We start from the raw sequence: 27,627 nt of genomic DNA, 5'->3' as shown, positions 1-27,627 counted from the left end.
TAGCATCCTGCTGCTTTTCTATTTAGAATAGCCCTTTCAATATTTCTTTTAACATGGGTTTAGTGTTGCTAAACTCCTGCAGCTTTTTTTTTTTTTTTTTGTCTGTGAAACTCTTTATTTCTCCTTCTATCCTCAAGGATAGCCTTGCTGGATAAAGGATCCTAGGCTGCATCTTTTTTTCATTCAGGGCTTTGAATATATCTTGCCACTCCCTTCTGGCCTGTATTGTTTGTGTAGAGAAATCAGCTGAGAGCCTTATGGGGGTTCCCTTGTAACTTACTGTTTGCTTTTCTCTTGCTGCCTTTAGAATCATTTCTTTATCTTTGACTCTGGCCATCTTGCTTATGATATGTCTTGGTGTGGGTCTATTTGGGTTCTTCCTGTTTGGGACCCTCTGAGCTTCCTGTACTTGGATATCTGATTCCTTCTTTAAGTTTGGGAAGTTTTCAGTCATGATTTCTTCAAAAACCTTTTCAATCCCCTTTGATCTTTCTTCTCCTTCTGGGACCCCTACTATGCGAAGATTGGGATGCTTTATATTAACCATAGGTCCCTTATGCTATTTTCATTATTTTTTATTTGCTTCTCTTGTAGTTCTTCTGAATGGGTGCTTTCTATTGCCCTGTCTTCTAGATCACTAATTTGTTCCTCTGTATTATCTAGTCGGCTTTGCACAGCTATTAGATCATTCCTCATCTCTGTCAATGAGTTTACCCATTCTACTTGGCTCTTCTTTATAGCTTCAATTTCATTTTTGACATATTTTATATCTCTAAACACTATGTCTTATAATTCATTCAGCAATTCGATCACTCCTTTTTTGAAATCTTGATCTAGTAGACTATCAATGTCTATTTTGTTGATCTTTCTTTCAGGGGATTTCTCTTGTTCTTTTAATTGGGAAAAGTGTTTCTGCTTCTTCGTCTTGCTCATACCTCCTTGGCACTGTTGTTTATGGAGTATCAGTTGTTTATTTTGGTCCTTAAGGATTTTATCTATCTGATGCCTATTTAGAAATAGAACTTTGGAAAAAAAAATAAGAGAGAGAAAGAAAGAATTTTAAAAGAAGGGAGAAAGAGGGTTTGAAAACAGTGTATAATGAAAGAAGATTGAGTTGAAGCAGAGTATTAATCAGGTTGAGACGTCCTTTTAAAGCCTTTACAAAAAAAGGGGGGGAGATGAGTAGATGTATTTGAAACCTGTGTCTAATCAATAGCAGGACATCAAAACCCAAGAAAAATAGAAATGAATTAAGAAGTAAAGATTAAGAGAGTAATAGAAAATAGAACAGGTAAAAACAGATTTAAAAAAAAAGGGTGGGGTTGTCGGTGTTCTCCTGGAGTCTGTGTGCTTTTAATGTGGAATCTTTCTGTCTTGGTCCTGTTTTGGAATCTCAGCTTGCTGTTTTCAGAGGCCCTCTGTTGGCGCCCTCTTCTGTGCTGCTCCCAGCACCTGTCGGCAAGCAGATCGTGCCTTCTCCTAACACTGGGTCAGGTGCAGCTCTCTGCTTTGGGCAGGCGGGTCTCTGCCCCTCTGGATGCTGCAGTCAGATGTTGCAGACTGGCCAGGTAGGATGGCGGGTGGTGCCCCCTCCCAGCACCTCGGTCAGGGGCTGTGTTCCTGCCCTAAAGGCGGGGGGGCCTCTCTCCCTCTACCTGCACCACCGGTAGTTCCGCTCTCTGTGCGGCTGCGCACTCTGCCCTGGTCATTGCTCCGCCCTGGTCGGCGCTCCGCTGGTGGGCTCGGGGAAGACCGAGGGACTGCCCTGTCCCTGCTCCAAGGCAAAACCCAGCTCCTTGTTTGTCTTTGTGGAACAAGTTCTCTGAGGGACAAGGATGGAAGGATCCTATCTGCCCCGGGCGGCAGGCCAGTCTCAGTCTGGCCTTTGAGGCTTCTAAGCCCTTCAGTGCGGATGCAGGTTTTGCCCCCGCCCCCGCCTGAGTGCTCAGCGCGGAGGATATGGCGGCTGTGCCTGAGCCCCACCTCTCTTCCCCCGAAAACTTTCAGCAGGTTTTCAGAGATAGGGGTGTGCACCCTTACCCTGAGAGCACATCAACCTTGCTGTTTTATGGAGGGCCCAGGTTGTTCTGCCCTGTGCACCCAAAGCCACGGCGTGCAGCCCCTTGCATTCCCCCGGGGCTGCCTCCGTGCAGCCACTTCCATCCTCCGCCTGACATTTGCAGCCTGGCCCTGCCCACGGCTGCCGGCCCGCGTCTCAGGCTGGGTGTCTGGGGGACGCTCTGTGCCCGTTTAACTTAGTTCTATTAGTCAAGGGCTGCTCTGTACAGATCCGAGCCTCGGAGGCTCCCCCTCCATCCAGCTGGCCTCTCAGTTGGAGAGGGGAGACCCAGCAAGCGAGCGCCAGACCTCCTTTGCCGCTCCCTCCCCACGGGACACATCCCGTGCTGCTTTGCCTTTTTTTCTTTCTTTTTTCCTTTTCTCCTACCAGATTTTTGGCGTCTTTATCATTTGAAGAGGGCGATGTTCTGTCGGATTTCCACAGGTGCTCTGGTTGGCTGAGTGGGTCTGTAGATGTGGGTCTTGGTGTATTTGTGGGAGAAGGTGACCTGCGAGCATCCTTCTACTCCTCCATCTTCTCCGTCTCCTAGAAATATTTTTTAATGTGAAAGAGAAACAAACATCACTTTGTTTATGCCACTGTTCTTTGCAGTCTCTGTAACTGGCAGCTAATTTTAACTAATCCAGAAACTTATCCAAAGTGATCATGTAAGGTTCAAACCCAGGCCCACCAGTCTGCAAAGTCCACACTCTTAGGCAGAAGCCTGAAGAGCTCCTGCTTATAATCTGAAAAAGATTGGTGGTGGGGGAAGTGTGTGTGTTTGTGTGTGTGTGTGTGTGTGTGTGTAAAACTGCTGACAAGAATTTGACAGAAGGAAAGAAGGAAAGTTCGAATATGCTCACAATTATGCATACCTAAGAGACAATCAAAGGGTATATGCTACTGGACAGTAAAGAATGTAGTCTCCATCAGAGGTGGACAGAGAAAGATCTGTCACCTGCATGGATCTGGAAAGAGAAAGGAAACAGAAGCTGTGTCTCTGAAATATGCTGCTGTATTTTATTTCCCATCTATATTTTATAAATTTCTTATATGCATTTATTATTCTGTTCATAGAAAATTCTAAAAGACTCAGTCACTATTTCCACAGCCAAATTTGTCAAAGTGTAAAATTGTGTTTAGAAGTCTCATCATAAATATTAAGCATTCATTTTGTGCCCATCAGTATGCTAGATATCAAGCACAATATCAAAAAAGCATCAATCTTGATTTCTGACCTCAAGCAGCTCAGAATTTAGGTGAACACGTAGAAAACAACCAAGTACTACTTACATGAAGAGATGGATCAGTGCAGGTGATAATAATCAGAAAGAGACTCATGAAAGAGAAGTAAAATTTAGAAAGACCTAAATTCTATATGTTTGCCTTATCTGCCCCAAATATTGTCTTAAAATGACCAATCCACCCTCAGGGCTCAGTCAATCTCTTTCTGGTAACCTGAGAATATCCAGAAGAAAAAGACATAGAAATACTCTGTTTTCTACAGCATCCCATTGGTTTGGGGAAATATCTAGTGGTAGGCTCCTCACATTCATATGATAAAGGAGATGACTGTGAGCAGCAATGTGGCCGGTTCCTCTGCCCAATGGCACAAGCAGAGTCACAAATAACAGAAATGAAAGGATCACTACAAATTGTGTTATTGAACTGCATGACCTACATGGAACAATCAACTCACTCCTAGGTTTGGCAGGGCCTTTCTGACTTGATTCCCTGAAAAACAAAACAAAACAATAAAACCCAAACCAAACCAAAAAATAAAAAATTAAAAAAAAAATTAAAAAATGAGAGACTCTGAGTGTCATCAGCTTTGCTCCAATTGGCTGCCTTGATAAGAGTTCACTTTTCTCTGTGTCTTGAGAAAATTTTTATGATTAATGGAAGACAGAATATTATCCAGTATTAACAGTTATTTTCCAATTCTGTATTATAAAATTATTTCTGATAATGAAAAATTCTCTATTTCTTTAAATTATTTAAAACATTGAAAGTCTACAGTGTATAAAAGAAAGCACTGGAGTTCTGGAGATGTGAGGCAGAATACGAAGGTAAACAGGAATCGTTATTCCTTTTCTGAGAGGTATGTAATCTACAGGGGAAGCAGGCAGCACCTGAAAGGGGAGGAGAGGTTGGTGGGCCATGCAGGGTTGAAGGAGGAGCATAGGAACATGGGTCTGGGAAAGTTTGGCTATCTTTACAGTGCTCAATTGAAATACTACTTTGGAATATTTTCTCAACACCAGGGTTCTAGTTTGTTAGTCCTACTGAGACATCAGGTCAGAAGAAAAGAACAAAAGTGAGAAGGCATTCATGGCTTTGCATTCTCAGAAAGACATCCTGCTGGTTCAACTGTGTATGATTGAGCATATTGTCATTGATGAAGAATTTTTATTTATTTTTGATCAAAGACTTCACCATGTTTTCCTGAACTTTTCAATCTCCTGTTTGCAGAGTTTTAACGTGAGCTCTCCTCGGGCCTGGGAGAAATTCTGAGAATGACCCCTGAGAATGAGCTCAGTGGTGAGAAGTCCAAGGACAGGATGAGGTCGACATTGCAAGTGTTTTTGGAATAAGGTAGCTTGACTAGAAACTGTAATTGTGCAAGGCCAGCTGTGCACTTCTGTGTGAGCTGATCCCTTATCATGGTCCCAGTCTTAAATATTCACGACCAATTACTCTGTGTTCTCACCCCACTGTGCTGATTGACCCTCTGCCTTAACTATATGACATCCCTTCTTTTTATGACAAGTGTTAGGTAGGTGATCTTCCAGGCTCTTCTTCAAAGGAAAAACACGATTTCCTGCAGCAGGATGCCCGCCATCTCCAGCTAATCTGTCTTCTTGGAAGATGTCCAAATATTTCTTTGAAAGTTTCCCATGCATCCCATTTAAAGAATATGTACTGTCATCTGGGTCCCATATTGGAATCTGCCACACAGGAGCCAGCCAGTTATTGACTATTTTCTCTTTCCCATCCATAAAATGAAGACTTCTAAGAAAATATTTGCAAGTGAAGCCAGGCTGAAAGCTTAGGATTAAAGCAAAGTTGGTGCTCCTTAGCTCTTGTGAAGTGATATAAAAAACACCCTGATGAGTTCTGCTAGTGACTGAGATAGTGCTTGCTGGGATCCCTGTAAGAATTCAATCTGTTCCCTGGACGATGTTGAAATCTGGGCAAAAGTTTTCCTGATACTGTGAAAGCAGCTGGTTTCTGAGGTTCCTCATAGTCAACTTTTTCATTTCTTTGATTTGAAGTAACCCAGGTCTAATACCAGCTAGGCCTTGATTCCATGCCCCTCCCATCTTTTTTTCCTCAATGACTGTGTGAGTATGTATTTGTGCATATGTGTTTCTTGGCCTAATATTAGGCTATCTGTTAATTGTAATACACATTTAATACTGAACTTCAATTCTAACCTTAACTGATTCTCTAAGACGAGGACATAATATGTATGCACATGTATGTGTGTGTGTGTGTGTGTGTGTGTGTGTGTGTATGTATGTATGTATATATACACACATATATATAATTTGTTAAGAATTTTTAAGAATCAATATAAATTGTAAAAGAACAAGATTCAGAACATTTTAGAAATAGAGAAAAAGAGATATGACTCAGAAAGTGTATGAGAATTGGTATCTTGTTTTCTGCTTGTGGCTCTTCTGTCAGTGAGATCTGGGGCAAGCCACTAACAGTCTAGGCAGGAGTTTCTGTTTACTATGTGTTTAATGTAGCTATCCTGGACTATATCAGAAAAGAAGATAGGAATATTTCATGTTCCATATATCTCAGACTTCGTTTCATTTTACCACTCATTTATCATCCAACAAATATTTATTCTATGCCTACTGTGTGCAAAACACTGGACTGGTTTCTGAGGATACATTGGTCCATTTGATGGATGTGGCCTTTGCCCTCCCGGGTTCCAGAAGTTTCCAAGCATTCCTCCAGGGACCGTTAGGCTGGACATGATAAATCAGTGAGGACTAACTAACCAAACCCCAGTGTGTCCCCACACCACAGTTCTCTTTGGCTTTGTCTCCTGAATCCTATGTATCCAAATGCAGGCACACCTTCCAATTATCCACTTATTCTACTAATTTATCTCTGCTAACTTCTTTATCTCCAATTCAGTCTCTCCACCAAATTGTTTTTGGAAGATATAAAAACAAATAAACATGTGCCCTCAAGAAAATTAGAGTTTAAAAAAAATAGATGCAAATATGTAGCTGGATATATGAGCAAATTCAGGGCTGAGTAAAATCTCCTAGTACAGGATATTGACATGGTTCAGAGCCTATGACTCAAATATGCTTTATAATAGCTGAATGTAACCAGGTCACCTTATGAAAAAGAGCAGTATGATAATAAATCAGGCGTCCTTTATCTCATTACAAAATTGAAGGGCAAAAGTATTTGGGTCTTACATTGGTATATGAAAGAGTGGGATAAAGTGGAGAGGACTTCCCAGATTTCCACAGAAATTGAGACCTAAAGGGCAAATTAAAAAAAAAAGAAAACAACAACTTAAAGCTTAAGGAAGCCTGTTGTTTTTGTGAGCAGAATAGTTTTGGTGTCTGGTAAAGGCCTCTGTGTAACTGGGGGAGTTAAAGACAGATTGATTACAAGTAAAAATGAGGGGGGGAAGCATACTAAAGGATGAAACAAATATGTAAGTGGGTGTAAATTTTATAATTTTACCTTCATATTTGAGTGAACTTAATTATCAAATAAAATGCCTGGATTTGCTTAATTTACTTAACCAATTCAATAATCAGATATAAAATTTTGTTCTTCAGGGTCCTCAAGGACACACACACACAAAAATGATGTATGCATTCTGACAAAACATAATCATAATGCAAATAATTTCTATTTATAAACTATTTTATAGTTCATGCATATCACTCAAACAGTGTATTACTGTCATTTCAAAATAACATGCTCTCTCCTCTGTAGTTGGCACACCTGAGAGTGACAGCATCTCTTAGCAGTCCCCAGTCTTGCTGAGTCATTCTGTTCACCCTCCTGTAGCTCAGGCATCATTCAGAGGCCCAACAGGTTGAGAATTGACAAGTGCTTAACTATGGATCCCTAACTTACTCTGGAGGAATGCTGTAAGACTGTGAACCTCAGGAGAGTAAAGGTCACATCCATCACATAAACTAGCACATCCCCAGAACTCAGTGCATTGTTGTGCATATGGCAGGCACCCAATAAATATTTGTTAGATAATAAATGAATGGGTGAAATGAAGTCTGAGGCTTCTGAAATGCACATCTTCTCTATCTTGTATAGTGCAGGGTCCTCTCAAGATTTAATCCCTAGCTCTGTCTACATTAACATGTTCTTATTTGATTGAAGAATCAACACACTTAAAGACTGGGATTTGGAAGTGAGAAGGAGTACATGGAAGTGATTCAGGAAAACAAGGAAATGTGACACAAGTGGCAACATTTGTCAAAGTAAGATAAAAAAATACTTATTACAAGATTACTTATTATATTTCTCATGTCTGTGCATGTCTTCATCTTCACCTTCTGGTAACATATACATCCACATTGAATTGAGCCATTTTCCCCAAATCGAGGATCTTGTGACTTTGAAGTACCATAATATCTTGAGATTTCTTTGATAATTTTTGACCAATGGGTTCTAGAGATGCTGGAAACCCTGACAGTATAAAATAACAAGACAGTGTAAAAACATGAGTCAGAAATTCATGACTGCCTTTAGACATAGCTACTTAAATATAGCATGGTGACTAAAAGTATGGATTCTGGAGCAAGACTACTTAGATTCAAATCCTGACTTTGCCCTTGTGAGCTGTTTGATTTTTGTTGTTAATTAATTTCTCTGTGCCTTAGTTTTGTATTTCAAAAATGAGTTGTGGTGAGGATTAAATAAACAATACTGTTAGAGCAGTTCTAGGCGTATAGGAAGTGCCATATTAATCTTAGTTCTTGTCGTGATCGTGGGTAAGTCACTTATCCACTCTGGGTTTAGTTTCCAGGTATAAAATGAGAGATTTTGACTAGATTTTCTCTAAGGCCCTCCTGAACCTACTGTTTTCAAATGCTTAGAGTCCATGTGCTTTTCTACATATATGTATGTAGTTTGTGATAGTAAAGTGCATGATTAGTTAGTAAATGCTTTCCTTGATTGATGCAAGGAGATGTTATTAGGGGATTGAGACAGTCTTCTTCACTAGGCCGAATTCCTTGAGGGTAAGAGTGTATCTTTTCCTTCTCAGGATCCCAAGGCCTAATGTGGTGCCTGGGGACAGTGGGTGCTCTGTAAACTGTTAATGGATATGGAATAAATGCCTATGACTTGTGTACCCAGATATATGGGAATGGGAAAGGGTCCTTCCTAAGCCTTATCTCAATTAAAGCTACTTACACCGAATATTCAAAAAACATTGGTTCTCTCTACTGGAGACATTCCTAGTACAGGAATTCAAGTTTGAGTTTTTGATGGCAAATTCTGATTTGAGTTCATAAGTCCTGGATTTGAGAAGTAGGGTATAGCAGATACACATAGTTTAGTGTGTTGCAAGCACAGATTTGGTGTTATGGCACTGAGGATGGCATGATCAGCATTAAAATGCCAAGTCTCATTTCTTTGCCATGTATTTATGCGTTTTTTTCCAGAGCAGCTTTATCTATAGATTTGTACACATGTTGCGTTTGCTTTGATTCATTTAAAGTAAAAAAAAAGAGAGAGAGAGACATAGCATTAATTAAAAAAATAATGTTAAGAAAATGAAAAGACAACCCACAAAATGGTAGAAAATATTCACAAATAATATATCTGATAAGGGACTTGTATCCAGAGTTCATAAAAACAAAACTAAGCAAAACAATAGGATTTACATTTCTCATTTAAGTTATTATTTTCTCTACACCTCAAGTCTTTTTTTGGCATTACTGTTTTCTTTTTCATTAATTGAATATTTTCTAATATTACTTTTTAACTTCTTTAATGATTTTCTTGCTATATATTTTTAGTTATTTATTTAGTGATTGCTTTAGGCCTTACCATATATGTCTTATCAAAAACAGTTTCACAATTACACCAGCAATTTCAGAGAATGTAGAAACAGCATTCCCATATAGCTCTACTCTCTTTTGTTTCTTACTGTGGTATTCTTGTCATAGGTATTATCTCTATGCATGTAATAAGCCCGACAGTACATCATTATAATTATTATTCCTTTATGTAATTTTATGTCTTTTAAAGAAGCTGAGAGGAGAAAAGAGAACAAGTTTATACGTATAACTTTTTTCTTTTTTTTAATTGAGTTATAGTCAGTTTACAATGTTGTGTCAGTTTCCAGTGTAGAACACAATTTTTATGTTATATGTATAATTTTTCTCATATTAGCCTTCTTTCCATTTCAGGTTCTATGCATTTGTTCCTTTGGATTCAAGTGAAACATCTGGAGTCAATTCTTAACCCAATGTTGGTTTGTTGTCACCAACCTCTTTGCCCTGCTATTGGTAAATATATTACATTTCTGTATGTTATATGCCCACAAATACAATTAAATGTATACTGCTTTATGATTTTTAAACAAGATAAGAAAGGATAATAGGCAATTATACTCCTTTATAATTGCATAATTACCTTTATCAGTGTTCTTTTTTTTGTGTGTGTGTGTATTCAAATTACTGTCTTGGGTCACTTGCTTTAAGCCTGAAGAACTAACTTTAGTATGTCTTGTAAGGTAGGTCTACTGGCAGCAGACTCTTTCAGATTTTGTTTTCCAAATATCTTTTTATTTCATCTTCATTTTTAAATGATAATTTTGCTGGGTATATGATTCTTGATTAAGAGTTTTTAAAATTTGAGGGCTGAAAATAGGTTATCCTATTGCCTTCAGCCTTCTATTGTTTCTGATGATAAGTCAACTGTTAATGTTATAGGAGTTTCCTTAAGCAAGGAGTCATTTTCCTCTTGCTGCCTTCAAGATTTTCTTTGGCATGTTTACTATGTGTCTATTCATGGGTCTTTTTGATTTTATCCTACTTGCAGTTTGTTGAACTTCCTGGATATGTAGATTTAAATTTTTTAGGAAATGGGAAGTTTTTAGCCACTAATTTTTCAAATATTTTTCTGCTCCTTTCCTTCTCTGTTCTTCTGGTGCTGCCTTTACATGTCTGTTGGTATACATTAGTGTCCCACATTTCTCTGAAGCTTTGCTCATTTTTTCTTCATTCATTTTTCACTCTGTTCTTGGATTGCATAATTTCTATTGATCTATTCTTAAGTACTTTTACTTTCTGCCCGTTTAAGTATATTATTGATTCCATCTAGTGAATTGTTAAATTCCAGTTATTGCTCTTTTCAGCTCCAAAATTTCCATTTGGTTATTTTTAATAATTTCTGTCTCTTTATTAATGTTCTCTATGTGATGTGACACTGTCATCATGCTTTACTTCTAAAATCATGGTTTTCTTTGTTTCTTTGAACATATTTATAATGGCTTCTTTTCTCACATCAGGTCTCTCCTGCAGGTGGCTTTATTGACTGCTATTCTTCTGGTATCTAGGCCATAATTTCCTGCTTATTTTGCATGTCTCATATTTTTTGGAAAATGAACATTTTAGATATTGCAGCAACTTTGGGTACTGGCTTCATCTCTCCCCTCTTTCAGTGCTTGTCATTGTTGTTAGCTTGTTTACTTGTTTAAAGACTAACTGGATTATTTTAGTGATGTACATTCCCTTCTCTTCCTCCTCTATCCCATAAACAGACACAGGGTAAAGCCTCTGATGTTTTTCCTCGGGGATTCATCCTTGTACATGCCCAGCAACTCTGGGATAACAAGGTTTTTTAGCAGGACTTTGGTGGTGTTAGTCTAGTTACCTGACCACACTAACCTATGAAATTCCACTAACTGCTGGTTAAAAGCTCTATTGTTCATAACAATGCCCTGGAGAATAAACTATTTATACCCTAATCCAGTCAAATTCAGGCTGCTATGAAGGGACAGTTCCTGATGGTCAATGTTTGAAATTTATTCAGAATCTAGTTCTTGCAGCTGTTTTCTTATTTTTCTCCAGCAACAAGTTGGCTTATCATTTAGCCTGTATCTTCAATGAATTTATCAGTCTCCTCCCCATTGCCTCTTACCAACACTTCTACTGCTTTTGAAAGCAACCTTAGATTTGAACTTCATATGCTGTTGCAAATAATGTTGGCTCCTTTGGGGAGATAATTTGAGCTCTCTGTTCTATGGTCTGCCTTTCCTCCCAGGGAAAATCTCTGAGCCACAACTCTGGTGCTGGAGTAAGGAACAATAGGTCAATTCTAAGTGACAGCCCAGTTTGAAGAAGTAAGTGCTCAGTGGATATATGGGCAAGAGCCCCAGGTGTCCTTGGCTTGTCTCCATCGGCCCAATCCCCTGTCCTACGAGCTGAGTCAATAGCAATTGGGACCTCAATGTCTTACCATGCCCAAGGTAGAACCTTTGTCTCATGAGAGGAAATGTGGTGGAAGAATGGGGCCCCCACCTGTTGGCTGCAGTAGTACAGAACTTTGCCTCAGCAACAAGTATCTAGGGGCAGTATGAGAAATGCTAATGTCATGTCCTTCCCAGGAAGACAACCCTCCAACCAGGACCTGGGGGGGAGTCAAAAACTTGTGTTCTTGGTTGTACAAGTCTGGGTGGAGTTCCCAGCTCAATGAGTGGAGAGGGGAAAAGTACGGATTTTCAAATACTAAAGACTCATCATTTTATGGAGCTTTAGTAAATATTCTTGAGTAAATGTGTCCTCATTTGCTGTATATATGTAGTGGCATTTCCATTTGTGTATGCTCATAAGGCCAACTATTTTTAAATGTGTTTTAAAAATAATTTTCATCAGTTTTTTGAGGAGTGATTCTGAGTTGCACACCATCGTGCCAGAAGTGGAGCCAGGAAGGGGAAACTGATACAGTATAGATTAGCATTCTCTTCAACTGAGGGCTTGCTGTATCTTTGGTTGCTAGTGGAAGGCCTAAGATATATTTGTAGTATTAAAAAAAAAATTAAAAAAATAATTTTCTAATGTTAGTATGTTAGAAGCAAAGCATAAGATGGCAATTCCTGTAGATGATTTGTTGCTTGAATCCTCTGAGAAGAAATCTTTAGAGAAGTGGAGACATAGGAGGATGCAAGTTCCCAGGCATTTCTCAAGGGAGATCATGTGAGCCTTTCTAGCAGCCAGCACTCAAAGCATCTTGGGATGGATACTCTGCTGTAAAGAGACTAAGAGAGTTCAATATCAGCTATCAAAATCAACCTCATAAAAATAATCATAGTAAAGAGTATGTAGAGTAAAGAAATTCAGTGTAGAGTTTACTAACAGCTGCTCCAAGAACCCAAATCAACCACATAAACAAAATTGTAGCAACAGTAATAAAAACAATATAACAGCCACTCTTATTGGAAACTTTCTACCTTTAAGGAATTACACTTACTATCTCTAATCCTCATGATCACACAGTAAATTAGATATTATTCCTACATTTATGCAAGTGAGGAGATTAGACTTAACATCTTCCAGGTCACTTAACTTGGTTCTAGAGCTTAGTCTCAGATGCAAGCTCTCTGATTCCAAGGCCTGTCCTCTGTCCATTACTTACACAAAACTGTCCAAAAAGAGGTGAAGAAATGAGAAAAGAAAGAAAAACAAAGGGTAAAAACAGATAAGAGAATAAAATGGTAAGGAAAAATATATAAAAGTATAGTCATGCATGGGAGTGCCAGGGCAGGATCAACAGGTTCCCCTGTAGCTCTCATTAGCACAAATACCCTCCAATTTGTTCTAAGCCTTCTGAGGTGAGCTTCATCAAGGCTCAACAATGCTGAACCCACAAATCCTTTCAATGTAGGCCTATCTCTACCTTGGGTTTTTGCTGAGTAGGCTGAGGAAAATCTCCCTTAAACTTTCCAGAAGCCCAATTGTTTGAAAGCATCTATGATACATACTGTATCTCCTCAGAGAGTCTTTTTCTGATTATGTCATACTCCAAGGATGCAACCATAATGATTCTGAGCTTTAAGCAAAAGACTCTTCAGTCACGTCCTTCGTTTCATATTTGACCCCTTCATCTTTTTTCTTTTGTTTTCTGGCAACACCCTGGATTTGTTCTTTGCTTGGAAACCATTTATGAAATTAATTTTAGGATCATTTCCCTTCCTGGGAACTGCTGCTTTGTGTCTTCCTATTCCCCTTCCCAAAATTGAGTTTATGGTCTCCATAAGATTATATATCATGACAAAAGTATCTTATAAGTCTCCTTCAACTTTCACTGCATTTTGCAAATTTTGATGAGTTGTATTTTTTTTTTTATTTCATTGAATACATTTTAAAATCCCTCTTGAGACTTATTTGACCTATGTATAATGTAGAAGTGTGTTGTTTACTATCCAGGTATTTTAGGACTTTCCAGCTATCTTTCCATTGTTGATTTCTAGTTTAATTTCACTCTAGTCTGAGACATACATTATAACATTTCTGTTCCTTTCAATTTTTAAGGTGTGTTTAATGATACATAATGAGGTCTATCTTGGTGAATGTTTCATGTTAGCTTGAGGAAAATATGTATTCTGATGTTTTTGGTATTCTATAAATGTTGATTACATCCTGTAGATTCCAAATAGAAAAATCAATCAATATAACATACCACATTAAGAGAGCAAAGAAAAAAAAATGTTCATCCAATTGATTCACAAAAATCCTTTGATCAAATTTAATAATTTTTCTGTTAAAAAAATACTAAAAAATTAGGAATAGAAGAAAACTTCCTCAACATGATAAAAACCATGCATGAAAAATCCACAGCTACATCCTACTCAATGATGAAAGACTGAAATCTCCTCCCCTAAGATAACAAAAAAGACAGTAATGCCCACTTTTCCCTCCTCTATTTAACATAGAATTAGAGGTACTAGCCAGTGTAATAAAACAAGGGAAAGAAATAAAGAGATTTAAAATTGGAAATGAAGAAATAAATTCTCTCTTAACACACGACATGATATTAAATATAGAAATATCAAAGATTTCACCAAAAAAATAGAAAAAATAAACGAATTCAGCAAATTTGGAGGATACAAAATCAACAATTAAAAATCAGTTGCATTTCTATACACTAACATGACAATTCAAAAAATTAAGAAAGCAATCCCATTTAAAATAGGATCAAAGTGATTAATTAAAAATAAATTTAGCCTAGAAGAAGAAAGATTTGCATACTGAAAACATTGCCAAAATACATTAAAGAAGACATAAAGAAATAGAAATCCATGTTCATAGGTGGGAAGTTTTAATATTGTTAAGCTGTCAGTACTACTCAACAGATTCTACAGATCTCATGCAATTCTTATCAACATTCCAATATTTTTCCAGAAAATAAAAAGTTCTAAAATTCATAGGGAATTTCAAGAGATCCCAAATAAACAAATAAAAAATCTTGAAACAGAAGAACAAAGCGGGAGATATCATACTTCCTGATTTCAAAACTTAGTACAAACTATTGTAATCCAAATAGACATATAGACGAATACAGTAAATAAATCTTCTCATATGTGGTCAAATGATTTGGTAAATGTGTCAAGACCATTCAGTGGGAAAAGCACAATATTTTCAACAAGTGATACTGAAGAAATTCGATATTCACATGCAAAAGAATGAAGTTATACCCTTACCTTCCTCCATATTCAAAAATTTACTCAAAATAGAACAAAGATCTAAATGTAAAAGCTAAACAAAATCTCTTAGAAGAAAACATAGGGGAAACTATTCATTCTATTGGGTTTGGAAATGATTTCTTGGATATACACCAAAGGTGTGTGTAGACAACAAATTAAAAAATAGATAAATTGGTTCTTACAAAACTTTAAAATTTTGTGCATATCAAAGGACAATATCAAAAGAATAAAGGGTAACTCACAGGATGGGAGAAAATGTTAACAAATCATACATTTGATAAGAAATTAATATTCAGAATATATAAAGAACCCTTTAACTCAGCAACAACAAAAACAAAAACAAAGAGCTCATTTCAAAAATAGTCAAGGACTTGAAGACACCTTCCCCAAATAACAGAGATAAATGGCCAATAAGTACCTGAAAAGGTGCTCATCATCATTATTCATTAAGGAAATGAGATAAATTTCACACACATTGATATGGTTGCCATTTCTTTAGAAACAGAAAACAAATTTTGGTGAGGATGTAGAGAAATTGAGAATCCTGTACATCATTGGTAGGAACAAATTGAACAGCTAATGTAGAAAACAGTATAACTATTCCTCAGAAAATTAAACATAAAATTACCATTTGATTCAACAGTTCAACTTCTAGTTATATATCTCAAAATAACTGAAAGTAAGAACTCAAATATATAGTTGTACACCAATGTTTATAATTGCATTATTCAAAACAATACAAAAAAATGGAAACAATCTAGTTATCCACTAACATATGAATGGGTAAATAAATTGTAGTGTATTTGCTGGTCAGAATGGCTGTCATCAAAAGAACACAAGCAACAAATATTGGCAATGATGTGGATAAAAGAAACCCTTGGTGGGCTCTTGGTAGGAAAGTAAATTCATGCAGCCACTGTGGAAAATAGTATGGAGATTTCTCCAAAAATCTCAAAATATAATTACTATATGACCCAGAAATTCCACCCCTGGGTATATAAATCCAAAACCAAAACCAAAACCAAAAACACTAATTTGAAAAGATACATGCATGTCAATGTTCATAGCATCATTATCTACAATTGCCAAGGTATGGAAGCAACCTAAGTGTCCATGAACAGATGAATGGATAAAGAAGTTATGATATACACACACACAGAGATAGATATAGTATGTATAGATATTTATTGTATACTACACACACACACACACACACACACACACACACACACACACACACAATGGAATAATACTCAGCCATAAAAAATGAAATTTTGCCATTAACAGCAACATGGATGGACTTGGATGGCATTGTGTTAAGTGAAATAAGTCAGACAGAGAAAGACAAATACTATATGATATCACTTATATGTAGAATGTATAAAATACAACAAACTATTGAATATAACAAAAACAACAATAAAAAAAGAAGCAGGCTCACAGATATAGAGAACAAACCAGTGGTTACCAGTGGGAAGTGGGGTGGGCAATAAAGGTGTGGAGGAGTGGGAGGAGTGGGAGTAACACACTATTGAGTATAAGACAAGCTACAAACATGTACTGCACAACACAGGGAACATAGCCAGTATTTTGTAATAACTGCAAATTAAGTGGAAATGTAAAAGTTCTATAATAATTAAAAATTAAAAAAATAAAATAGAGTGTAGTACATTCTTACCATGGAATGTTATTCAGCCTTAAAAAGAAGGATATTCTAACACATGTTACAGTCTAAATAAACCTGAGGACATTATGCTAACTGAAATAAGACAGTCACAAAAAGAAAAATACTATATGATGTCATTTTTATGAGGTATCCAGGGTAGTTAAATTCATAGAAACAGAAAGTTTACTCACACTTACCAGGATCTTGGGGAGAGGGAAATGAAGACTTTTTTATTAGATACAGAGTTTCAGCTGAGCATGATGCAAAGGGTTGGAGGTAGATAGCGATGATGATTGTAACATCTATGTGAATATACTTAATTCCACTATATTGTACACTTTAAATAGTTAAAATAGTAAATAGTTGTGCATATTTCATCAAAATAAAATAATTAGGTACTTTAAGTGGGAGGGAAATAGAACTTGATTGTCTGCATTTTCTATATTAGTGGACAGTCAGCAGGGGCAGAGAGAGATTGGGGCCTTAGACTAAATATATCAGGGGAGGAATTCATTACTCATGTTTTATCAGGGACCGTTTCCTGGTCTAAGAGTGGGCACCATATTCAATGCAGCCTGGGACCACTGTCCACAAAACAGTGGTCAGGGAATAAGATCACATTATCTGAAGTAAAAGGAATTCCATCCAAATAACACTGTTGAGTGGCACAACCACACTTCCATGGAAAAAGAGACACAAGGAAGAATATTCCAGAGTTGTCATATCAGTCCTAGTACAGTCATAGAAACAGAATCCACTTTAGTTTGTTTAAACATAATACATTTGTACAGGTGATAAAGGAATAGAGATCAAAAAACACAAAATTCTTCACCAAAGCCTTTACTTTTTTGCCTATAGGTAATAAGAGGGATATTTATTACCCTTTGAAATAATAAACAAATGTCACACTTATTCATACATCCAACCATTAATCTATTTATTCATTGTTTCAATCACCATGCACTCTAGGTTTTACCTTACTTTAAAGTTACCATATTTGGTCCTTAGGGCTCTATAATACCCAATTATATCTCCAGGCAAGATGCACTAGGTTGAAACCAAACTTAAAAAATGACTATTTGGTTGCTACTTTGATTGTTGATCACTACACATAAAATAATTATATATATACACACACATACACATACATACCCATATCTATATACACACACACACATCTATACACACACACACACACACATATATATATACATGTATATAATTACAATATTTATTTCTGCCTAAATAACATTATGTAAGGCCCATACACAGTGTAAGCTGCATGAAGACAAGATCTTTACATTTCTCTCTTTACATAATCCAGAACAACGGCAGGGAGAACATAAGAATTTAACAATGTAAATAATTAGAACCAAGCATTCCTTAATGAGGATAAGAATAGATGTGTGAATAAATTGTTATCTACTTTTTAAAGCCTTTTTATTTTTCTAAGTGACCATAGTCAGTTTTATTATTTTTTATTGAAAGAAAATAGAAACAGTATTTCAAAGAGATATCTGCACTCATGTTTATTGCAGCATTAACTACAGTAGCCAAGAAATGAAAGCAACCTAAATGCCCAACAGATGAAAGGATACAAAAGATGTGGCACATATACATATACACAAGGGAATATTATTCAGTCACAAGGAAGGAGGATATCCTGCCATTTGCAGCATCAATGGACCTTGAGCACATTATACTTAGTGAGATAGGTCAGAGAAAGACAAGTACAGTGTGATATCACTTACATGTTGAATCTAAAAAAGGCAAGGCTTCTCTTTGCTCTTCAATGCAGGGTGTGTCTAGTCCAAGGGATTAGAACATCTGCTTAAGTCAAGCTCTCAGTGGGAACAGATATACAGATATTTCTGTAGAATCGTTTACTTTTGCATTAAAACCCATGATACATTGTTCACATATTCATTACTATATGGTTTTTTCTTTAAAAGCAAAGCCATTCATTCTTCCTTCTGAACACTTGAAGCCACAGCTAGATGGAGTCATTTAAGTCTCCAGTGGAGATGAGTTAACATCTTTGCAGAGATACAGAGACTGTGGTGCATAAGGTCACAGAGGGGGGGACTGTACCAAAAGTGTTTCTTCTGCTCCTCTGGCCCTTAAGTCAACTTAGAGACATTAATCTAATATCTAAAATCCAAACAATCTATTATCTCAGAGGTTTGGAGTGATCATTGAATTCTGGCAATTGAAAACAATCACACATGTGTCAGCTTTTTGTTTTTACAGAAGTTTCTTACTAAGTACCCTCTGTGCCTAAACATACACTATGAAGATGTACAGAAAAAAATATATATAATGGTGTCTGTCTTCCAATGAACTTTACTTTTATTTGAAAACAAATACTAGACCAAGTTAGTTGCACTTGGGCCAAGAGTGTGTTTATACCATGTACTCTAACAGGGAGACTGTGATGTCTTTTCAGGATATGAGCATCACTCCTAGCTTGGATCCTGATTCTGAGAGTCCTTGAAGTGTTTGGGCATTCTCATTTCCCAGCATATGGATCCAAGTACATTTCCAGAGGTCCCCTACGAGAGGCACTGTGAAAATCATTATCATTTATCCTCATCCCAGAGTTGCAAGGTCCTCTCTCTTGGGATCCTGCCCTCCCCTCCAGGTGATACTTCCATCATCTGAAATTGGTTTAGACCAAGGCTAGGGATTATAACCTTTTATCAATGTTACCTCTCAGCTTCCTATAAATATCCTTGATTCTAATTGTTTCCTCCCCATTCTTTTTTTCTCTACAGACACCTTGTTTTATTTGCCATCTTCAGAATTTTCTCTGGTCAGGTCTGCTAGCTGCCACTCCAACCAAATTATAGACTGAATGTTTGAATGTGTTCTCCAAAATCCATTTGAGGAAACTCTAACTACCAATGTCCCAATGTGCTTGGAAATGGGGTTTGGGAGGGATTAGATAATGAGTGTGGGGCCTTCATGAATCTAATTAGTGCCTGTATAACAAAAAATCATGAGATTCCCTCTCTCTCTCTCTCTCTCCCTCTCTCTCTGTCTCTCTCTCTTCAACATGCTAGGACACAGTAAGAACCTTGTCATCTGTAAAGCTGTAAGAGGACCCTTACCAAGAAAATAACAATGCTGGCACAGTTCTTTTGGACTTTCAGCCTCCAGAACTGGGAGAAATAAATGTTTGTTTTGTAAGCCACACAGTCTATGGTAATTTGTTATAGCAGCCTGAGCTAAGACAAACCACGATGCTCATTACTCTCATTGTATGTACTTGAATTCTGATGTTTAAATGCCAACACCTGGCCTCTGTGTGTCTGGGTTTTTCATTCCCCATTACTATAAAGGCATCCATTTCTGCAGTGGTAGATCACAACTTCTGTACTTGCCTACAGCAGAGATGCCACTACTGAACTTAAGGATGATGGGAATTCCTCTCACCAGTGAATATTCTTAATGTTTAATAATTTGTTTCTAAACACTGTAAAAGTGTTATTGAAACCTATGAAGAAAAGGTTACTCTTGCTGAGATTTCAAGGGGTAACAGGAAATTTCATACCTTATTTTTGAAGCAAATATAAGGGATTAAAAACCAAGGCCAAAGCAAAAACAAGATTAGGATGCAAACGTTATTTTCTAGTATTCTGATCTTAGTCTTAGACCCCTTATTGAGCAGGCTAATGTCATTTCTAGAAACAATGAGCAATTCCATTTATTCACATTCCATTTACTATTTTAATTATTAGTATTATACTTTGTTTTCTTTGTTATTCGAGAAATGATAACACAAGTTATCTTTGCAAATTTGAAAATATAGAGTATATAATGAAAAGCATGTGTCCTTTCCATCCCTGATGCCAAGCTGTCCTCTTCAGGAAGAACCAATGATACCAATTTCTAATGAATCTTCCGGAAATGTGCTATATATACATGTGTATGAGTGCCCATAATAATTGCATTTTTTTTACGGTGAACACATTATACAAACTGTTTTGTGCCTCATTTTTTCACTCTACAATCTATCTTCCAGATTGTTCTATATTTATACAAATAGAGCTCCACTATCTATTTACTAGCAATCTAGTATTCTAGTATGTGTGCATGCAAAATATATATTACCAAATTACTTAAATGAGCATTAAGTGGTTTCCAATCTTTTGCCATTAGAAGTGAAGCCTCAGTGAAACTCTTGTATGTATGTACATACACATATATATGATTTTGCACACATATATATTTCCTAAAAGTGAACACACTAAATCAAAGTGTCCATGCATTTATTCTATCTAATGTGGGCCAGGCATCAATATCCTCTAGAAATCACTTTTTATACTTAAAGCATTGCTGAATGAAAGTGAAAAGCATGCACATCAGAAATAGGCCAGAGAATATACATGTATAATATATTATATATCTAATTTCTTTACAAGGAAAGCTACATCTTTTTAAATAGTGAGCCCAATACTTTCATAACATTACCAAGAATGTTAGCTGGGGCAGGCAATAATGAAGTGATTATTTTGCCAAGGTTGACCAAGGCTTGTGAAAGCAAGGAACGATCATCATTTTTAGTGTCAACAATTCTCTTTCTCAAATGATTTATCTCTGTTTTCTACTTCTCACATTTCTTTCTAAATCCTTCAGTACACAGATCTTCTTGGACCTAAAAAAAAAAAGTGAGGAAGGAAGTAAAACTTTTTAAATCCCCCATTTTTTCAAGGATTACATTTTGTCAAACTTTAAAACTTTGTCAGACTATCTTTGTTTTATTCCTAAAATTGTTGTCTCTTAATCATGAAAGGAGACTCTTGTAACAAGGAATATTTCCTGGTTTGGACCTAAATATTAAGAGAAAGTGTAGTTTACAGCCTTAATAATATTCATATACCTTAGGGTTTTGCCAGGAGCCTAAGCCTGGCATGAGGACAAATGTAATATTTTCCAGTCAAAAAATGCAAATGAGAGGTAGCCTTGGTCTGACTGCACTAATTCTCAGTCCCACTCAGGATGGTACTGTCACCCATATTATAGAAATCTGTTATAAACACATGGTCCACAAATTATAGAAATCTCTTATAAATCATGTTCAGATGAACAATGAGAGAAATCCCTCCAAGCCACATGATAGCTTGGGGATCTGTACAAACCTGGAGGCAATGCAGCAAGTGTAAAAGCTGCCACTTCCCTGTATTTTTAATTCTGGACATTTCTGGTAGTTTTATATCAGCAGAGACCTACCTCAGGGCCTTGGGCTGAGCAGGGCTCCTGGTAAAATGTAGTGATCTTGGTAAACCATACTATTTGTTGTTCATATTAAACACACATAGTTGGAATATCTGTTCAATCAAGCCCAGTGAGATCATTTTAAATTTCTCTAAGTGGCTATTCAACCCTATTTATATTCTCTGAGGGCTTGGAGTAGGGGGGGCATACTTATCGTGAACACTCCAAAGTCTACTTACAGAGCCGAATTTAAAGGTTTTGGAAGGATTCAAAGGCTTCAGGGTTTTAATAAATCACAAGCAGTAGATGCACTTCTGATCTCTGCATGATCTTGCTGTAACCTTCACCCATCCCTTCCTGAGGTACCAGGGCAAAGCTATCAAGCTCTACTACTGCCACAGCCTGATTCACCTTCAGCTGATGCTCCAATATCTTGTTTGGCTCTCTCAGCAGGTTTTCTCTTTCCCCCACCAGCTTCTCCATCATATGGACTATGTGTTTCTGGAGACTTCTCTTCTGAGCCTCCACCTGCTGCTGCTGCTCCTGCAGTTTCTGTTTCAGCAGCTACTGTTCCTTATCAGATCTCTCATTCCTGGTCCACTCCTCTGCCACAGGGAGGCATTAGAGAGGGAAAAAATAGGCAACGATTGACCTCCACCCTCTTGAGCTCAGAGGCCAAACCAAATTGAAGAGAGGGGTAGGAAATCTCCGAAGTCTTCCCCACCACCCCGTGTCCATACCATCAAGACCACACTTCAGAATGTGAGAGAAAAGGCTCTGTCTGTCTGGCATCCAATCACAGTTCCCTTTGCTGTTTCCAGACACAGCAGGGTTGTTCCACAGAAAGGAAGGAAGCTCCTGTATTGGGAAGGTTTTGCTCTCACACCTGTCAGAGGGCACTGCAAGAACCTACCCATCCCACTGTGAGACCAGCCCTACCCTGTACCTGCTATGGGCTTCTCCCCATCAGTGAGGGCTTTATCTGCCTGCAGGATTTCTCTATTGCCACCTGGGACTGCAGAAATCTCTGGAGGAACTCATTTCCCTGAGGAACCAAGGAGGAGCACAGAAATTAGATTTCGAATAAGTAAATTAGTGCTGCAAAGACAACTAATTCCATGTAACTTTTGCTTCATGTTTAAAGTTCCATAGTGGTTCCTTACAATGAGTCCAAGCTCCTTAGACTGACCTGTCTCCCTCCAGTCACTTGCCCAGTGCTACTTCCTTCTCCCCACTCTAGATTCCAGCCAGTCAGAACCATGTTCAGTTCTACAAATCCAAATCTCTGGTGCTTGTACATATCTGTTTTCCCAGTGTGAAACAGTGCCTCTAAATTGTGCTGCTGTTCTCCTCTGCAACTAGCTGGTTATAACTTTAGACAACTTATTTTAACCTGCCTATGCTTCTCAGTTCAGATCTTTAAAATGTTGATAATGTAGATGCTTCTTAATGTTATTTGAAAGATTAAACTAAAGAGTCTAGGGAAAGAGTTTAACATTTTGGCTATAGGAAACAACTGTTCAATATATACTAGTTGCATTAGTATTATTTTTTAATTATGATGATGATGATGATGATGATGATGATGATGATGATGATGATGATGATGATGATGTTTGTTTCTAACACCTAAGTAGCTCTTTCCTGAGTGTTATAACTTGTCTATGTAGTTGACTTCCTGTCTCAATTGTGATCATCCTTGTGTACAAAGACTGACTTGTAAATTGTCAGTGCTCAACACGTCAAATATGTTGTTGAGTAAAAAAAAATGAATAATTTCTGTTCTGTCTCTGGATTTAAGAAATCTGTACACATGGTTGGGAGTTGACATTTGTACTCTCTTCAGGAATAAATAGCATGCAGTGAACCTTAAGAGCCAAAGCTGTTTGAATGGCCCCATACTCTCTCTTTATGCATGCATGGAGCTGTTCTCTCAGATTTTCAGTATAGCCCTTTGACTATTCTGTAGGTTCCCCATGTTTCCCTTATTCCTCACCTTCACTCCTTTCATGGGCACTTGGTGATATTCCTTTTCAATAATTTCCTTTGCTTTCCTGTAGAGTTCATGACGTCCAGGAACAGAGAAAGATCCTGCTGGGATACTTTTTATTAGTGTCTTTGAAAGCTGATCAAGTTTAGTCTGGCAATATTTGATTGATGTCTCTTCATTCTGCATCAAGAAATCATCTTTCTTATTCTTTATGATTTCCTAGAGGGAAGAAAGATAGAGGGCTGTCACCAGAAGCAAGGAACAGAGGAAGTAAATTTCCAAAGGATCTGGTAGAAGAATTGGTCTAACTGTGTTCCTCATGAGAAAAGTATTCTGTTGGAGGACATGTAATAAAACAGCAGTCACAAGATTTGATTTATTCACAGCTCTGAAAACTCTGGAAGACCATGGGGAAGTTCCCTAACCTCCTTTGGGTATTTCATCTGAGCTGTTGGAGTTGCATTACCTAATCTCTCTGGTTCCTTGAAGCTGCCACATTCAGTGATTCTGTCTGTATTCAATGATAGATACAACAAGGAGCAACCTACGCTGAAAGTGGCCTGAGATGTAGATCTGAAAAGAGAAATTTTGGTTCCAGCCATAGGAGTGTGTTCACAGAAAAAGAAGCCAGCTAAAGAATGTCTTGGGTGTTCTGGACAGGCTTGGAATCCACAGAAGTATTTATTTCAAGAGGATATCTATACTGATTTTTCATTGAAGGTCAAAGGGAGTTCCAGATAAACTGCCTGAGTTCTGGCAGTCAAAAAAGAAGGAAATGTAGTCCTTTGAAACTCTGTCCCTCATGAGAACATGGACTACTTTATCCTTGAGTGAGAGATGAGCCGTGGGACCGGTAACAACACTTCTAGGCTTCATTCTTCAAGGGTAGGCGACAAAAGGTAAATACTAAGACAGATTATGAGAAGGTTACACTGGAACTCCTGCTTGTCTTCCTTGAAGGAGTGCTCCATGAAGACTGCAGGGGCTTCCCTCTCACAGGCAGCGTGTGCCTCCAGCAGCTCCTGAAGCATGTCTGTGGGGAAGCTCACTCGCTGGGCTATCTGCTCGCTGTAGTGGTTGTCTGCCTTCTGAATGGCAGCTGAGTTCTCCAGCTGGGCCAGAGTTGTCACTGCGTTCTCCAAGCGAGGTACTGCTCCGCTACTGTTAGTATCCACATAGGTCACAACCAGAGTCCTCAGCCCTGAAGAAGCCAGGAAATTTAGGGGCTAAATATCAAGTTATCAGTCAATGGCTCGAGGATTCTGAGACTATGATTCTAGGGTCATATACACATGCACACACACAAACACACACACGCACCCCTAACTCCCACTACTATTATCACCTTCATTTTCCTACTGACTCTTCATTTTTATGGTTTTCCAGCCACAGGACTAAAAAAGTTAATATCTACTTCTATCTAACATACTAGGGGCTACCTGGAAAATACAGTTTCTCATTTTAAAAATTGAAACAATATAGATTACATAGATAGACAGATGAGGCAAAGTGTACCATGTTTAATTTATTCCTAATTCTGAGGCTTTGAATGGATTTTCAGTGATTTATGGGCTAATATTTATTTTTGGACCACTCTAAATTCTCAAAATATCTTTTGAATTCTCCTTGTGAAGAACACTTGTTGTATAGGACTTCCTTTGAAAACATGCAGTATTCTGTTTTTACACAAAAAGAGTGATTATATTCTAAGTGGAGAATGTTTTCAGATAAGTGGGAGCCACCGATATCATTGACAAAAATTGCAATTTGAGGAAGGAATTTGTAAATCCCCCAAAGTGAGATAATTATAAAGTATACAGATTTATTCATGGAGTATAAATGTCTGTAAAATCAGAATTCTTTATAGAATCAAACAAAAATTCTAGAAATCACATTATATAAAATATTCAACATATACCAGTCCCCATGGAAATGGGAAAAAGAGACTCACCTTTCCCAGTGACCATGATTCCTTCTGTGAGGGTCTTGGTCCTTGCATCAATGAAGGTGTAAGAACAGAAATTTTTTGTTTGCTCCTGGAATTTAGGATCCAGTTGGTCTTCAGATACCCTCCCAATATTGGCTAGAATTTTTTTTCCTATGTTGGCCAGTCAAAGACAAAACACTTCCATCTTGGAAATAAATGCCTGATGCAGTCTCTGGGTAGATTGGATGTTTGGGCTTTGGGATTCTTCCCTGAGGGACAGAAAAACAGGGATTAGAGTGTGTAGAGTCTTGAGGTGAGGGGATTACAGGTGTTCATGGCAGGGATTTGTGTGTCTTTGCCATTTCTACACATAGAACTCTTTTAACATAGACATTCAATACTTCTTTGCACATCAGACTTATACCAATGATATAACTGCAGAGAAATTTAGGGAGACATCTGATCCAGTAAAGGAAACCTATGGCTGGTCTCTCCAGACATGCACATAGTAGAGTGGTTGTATGTGATGTGTTTGCTTAACTAGCAGCTAAAAGGATGAAAGGTCACATGAAACTTTCTGCTCAACTCAACCTCATGTAGGAATTGAGCTGTGGAACCAAAAAGGAGAGCTACAAACAAGGGATCATGGACAGTAATTGGAATATTAGGAATGACATCCTCATTATATAAGAAAAACTGTTTTGATGCTAAAAAAAATTGATGCAGTTTTATCTATTTTTTAGTAAAACCTCTGAAGTATAAATGTACCTGAAGTGTAATTTTAAGGTATCACCAATAATCTATAAACTCTTTGAGGTAAATGATTATATCTGGTCCTCTCCTGCCAGCCAAATTCTTAATAGCTGTTTTGAGAAATCATAAATAGAAACGTGAAAAGAAGAATGAATAAATTGGGATTGATATTTCTCTCAAGGTTTCAATAGACACACATCCTTGGAAATGTAACCCATGAAAATAATTTATTACTTTGTAATTAATTCATGGGTAAACATGTGGGAATTAGGAGAAAGTTATGATGTGGAAGGTAAAATGAATGTTCTAATAATTGTCTGTATTATTGAAAAGGCATAGATTGTAAAGACAGTCACATCTTCAGGTTTATTTAGAACATACAATCATTTTGTAGATGATATAATTATACAGGATTAGAAAGTTTTATATCCCTCTTTGATAAGAATAATATGTGAAATCTACATTTTGTTCTTTAGATAAGCTTTTCACTGCAGTTTCATGTCTAACAATTAGCTGATTATTTGTTTTCTTCAACAGAGACAAATTGAAGGAATAGGAAACACAGCATCCAGTCTTTAGAATGTTTCAGCACCCATTTAAATCTGGATGCTAAATTTAAAGATGTATAAAAAACAAATTGGTTTTGAGTAATTTCACTTTACTTTTCTTGAGTAAACTTCAACTGTAGCCCCTAGATCTTTGCAACCCACTTTCCTGCCACCATTTCCACAGACTTTGATTTAGTCTCAAATACAAATGCAATCACAGAGATGAGGGATATTGTTTAGTAGATCCCACACTCTATTGGACCGTACACTGCCCAGGCCATACTCTGATACCTGGAATCAGCTTCAGGGCATTCTCCAAGTACTCATCTTCTGTGATAGGCTGACCACATAACTGCAGCTCCAGGGTGAAATCCCATACAGTCCAGATAAATTCTGGAAAGATATTCACAAATTCTGTGGAATCTTCTACTCTATCAGGTGTTTGAGAGGACTTTGCCCTGATGTTTTGCAAGCTCTGTCACATAACTAAGATTTAGTTAGGGAAAAGAAACTCACTACCAACAATTCCCACATTTCTCTAGTATAAAAATATTATAAACACACTCTTTTGCCATGGGTCCCCTCTGCTCCACCCAAGAAAACTAAATGACAGGAAAGGAGAGACTTACTCTATCCTCATCCAATGAATTCAGTGAAACATGGTGGTTCAGGACCTGGAAGGATACTGCAGATGCTCCAGGGCCTGGTGGTTGATGGTGCTCATGCTGTTCTAGACAAAGCTACTG

The 27,627-nt window shown here is 37.5% G+C and overlaps 1 long non-coding RNA gene across 4 annotated transcripts; it reads left to right on the top strand.

Annotated features, from left to right (window-relative positions):
- The first annotated feature begins 1,199 nt into the window (after positions 1 to 1,199).
- LOC135320620 (uncharacterized) lies at positions 1,200 to 24,652 on the top strand. 4 transcript variants are annotated; one of them, XR_010379860.1, is made up of 5 exons: positions 1,200 to 1,568; positions 4,532 to 4,654; positions 7,445 to 7,545; positions 9,484 to 9,582; positions 19,509 to 19,739. It is a non-coding gene; the product is annotated as an uncharacterized LOC135320620 (long non-coding RNA). The 4 variants fall into 4 exon arrangements; XR_010379861.1 differs by lacking the exon at positions 1,200 to 1,568 and adding an exon at positions 3,989 to 4,433; XR_010379859.1 differs by lacking the exons at positions 1,200 to 1,568; positions 19,509 to 19,739 and adding an exon at positions 23,877 to 24,652 and having other exon boundaries at positions 4,440 to 4,654.
- The last annotated feature ends 2,975 nt before the right edge of the window (positions 24,653 to 27,627 follow it).

The sequence above is a fragment of the Camelus dromedarius genome, unplaced genomic scaffold (genome assembly GCF_036321535.1).
Source record: "Camelus dromedarius isolate mCamDro1 unplaced genomic scaffold, mCamDro1.pat HAP1_SCAFFOLD_28, whole genome shotgun sequence".
Lineage (NCBI taxonomy): Eukaryota > Metazoa > Chordata > Mammalia > Artiodactyla > Camelidae > Camelus > Camelus dromedarius.
Note: the sequence above shows the minus strand (reverse complement) of the source record. Positions and strands in the feature narration are given on the sequence as shown.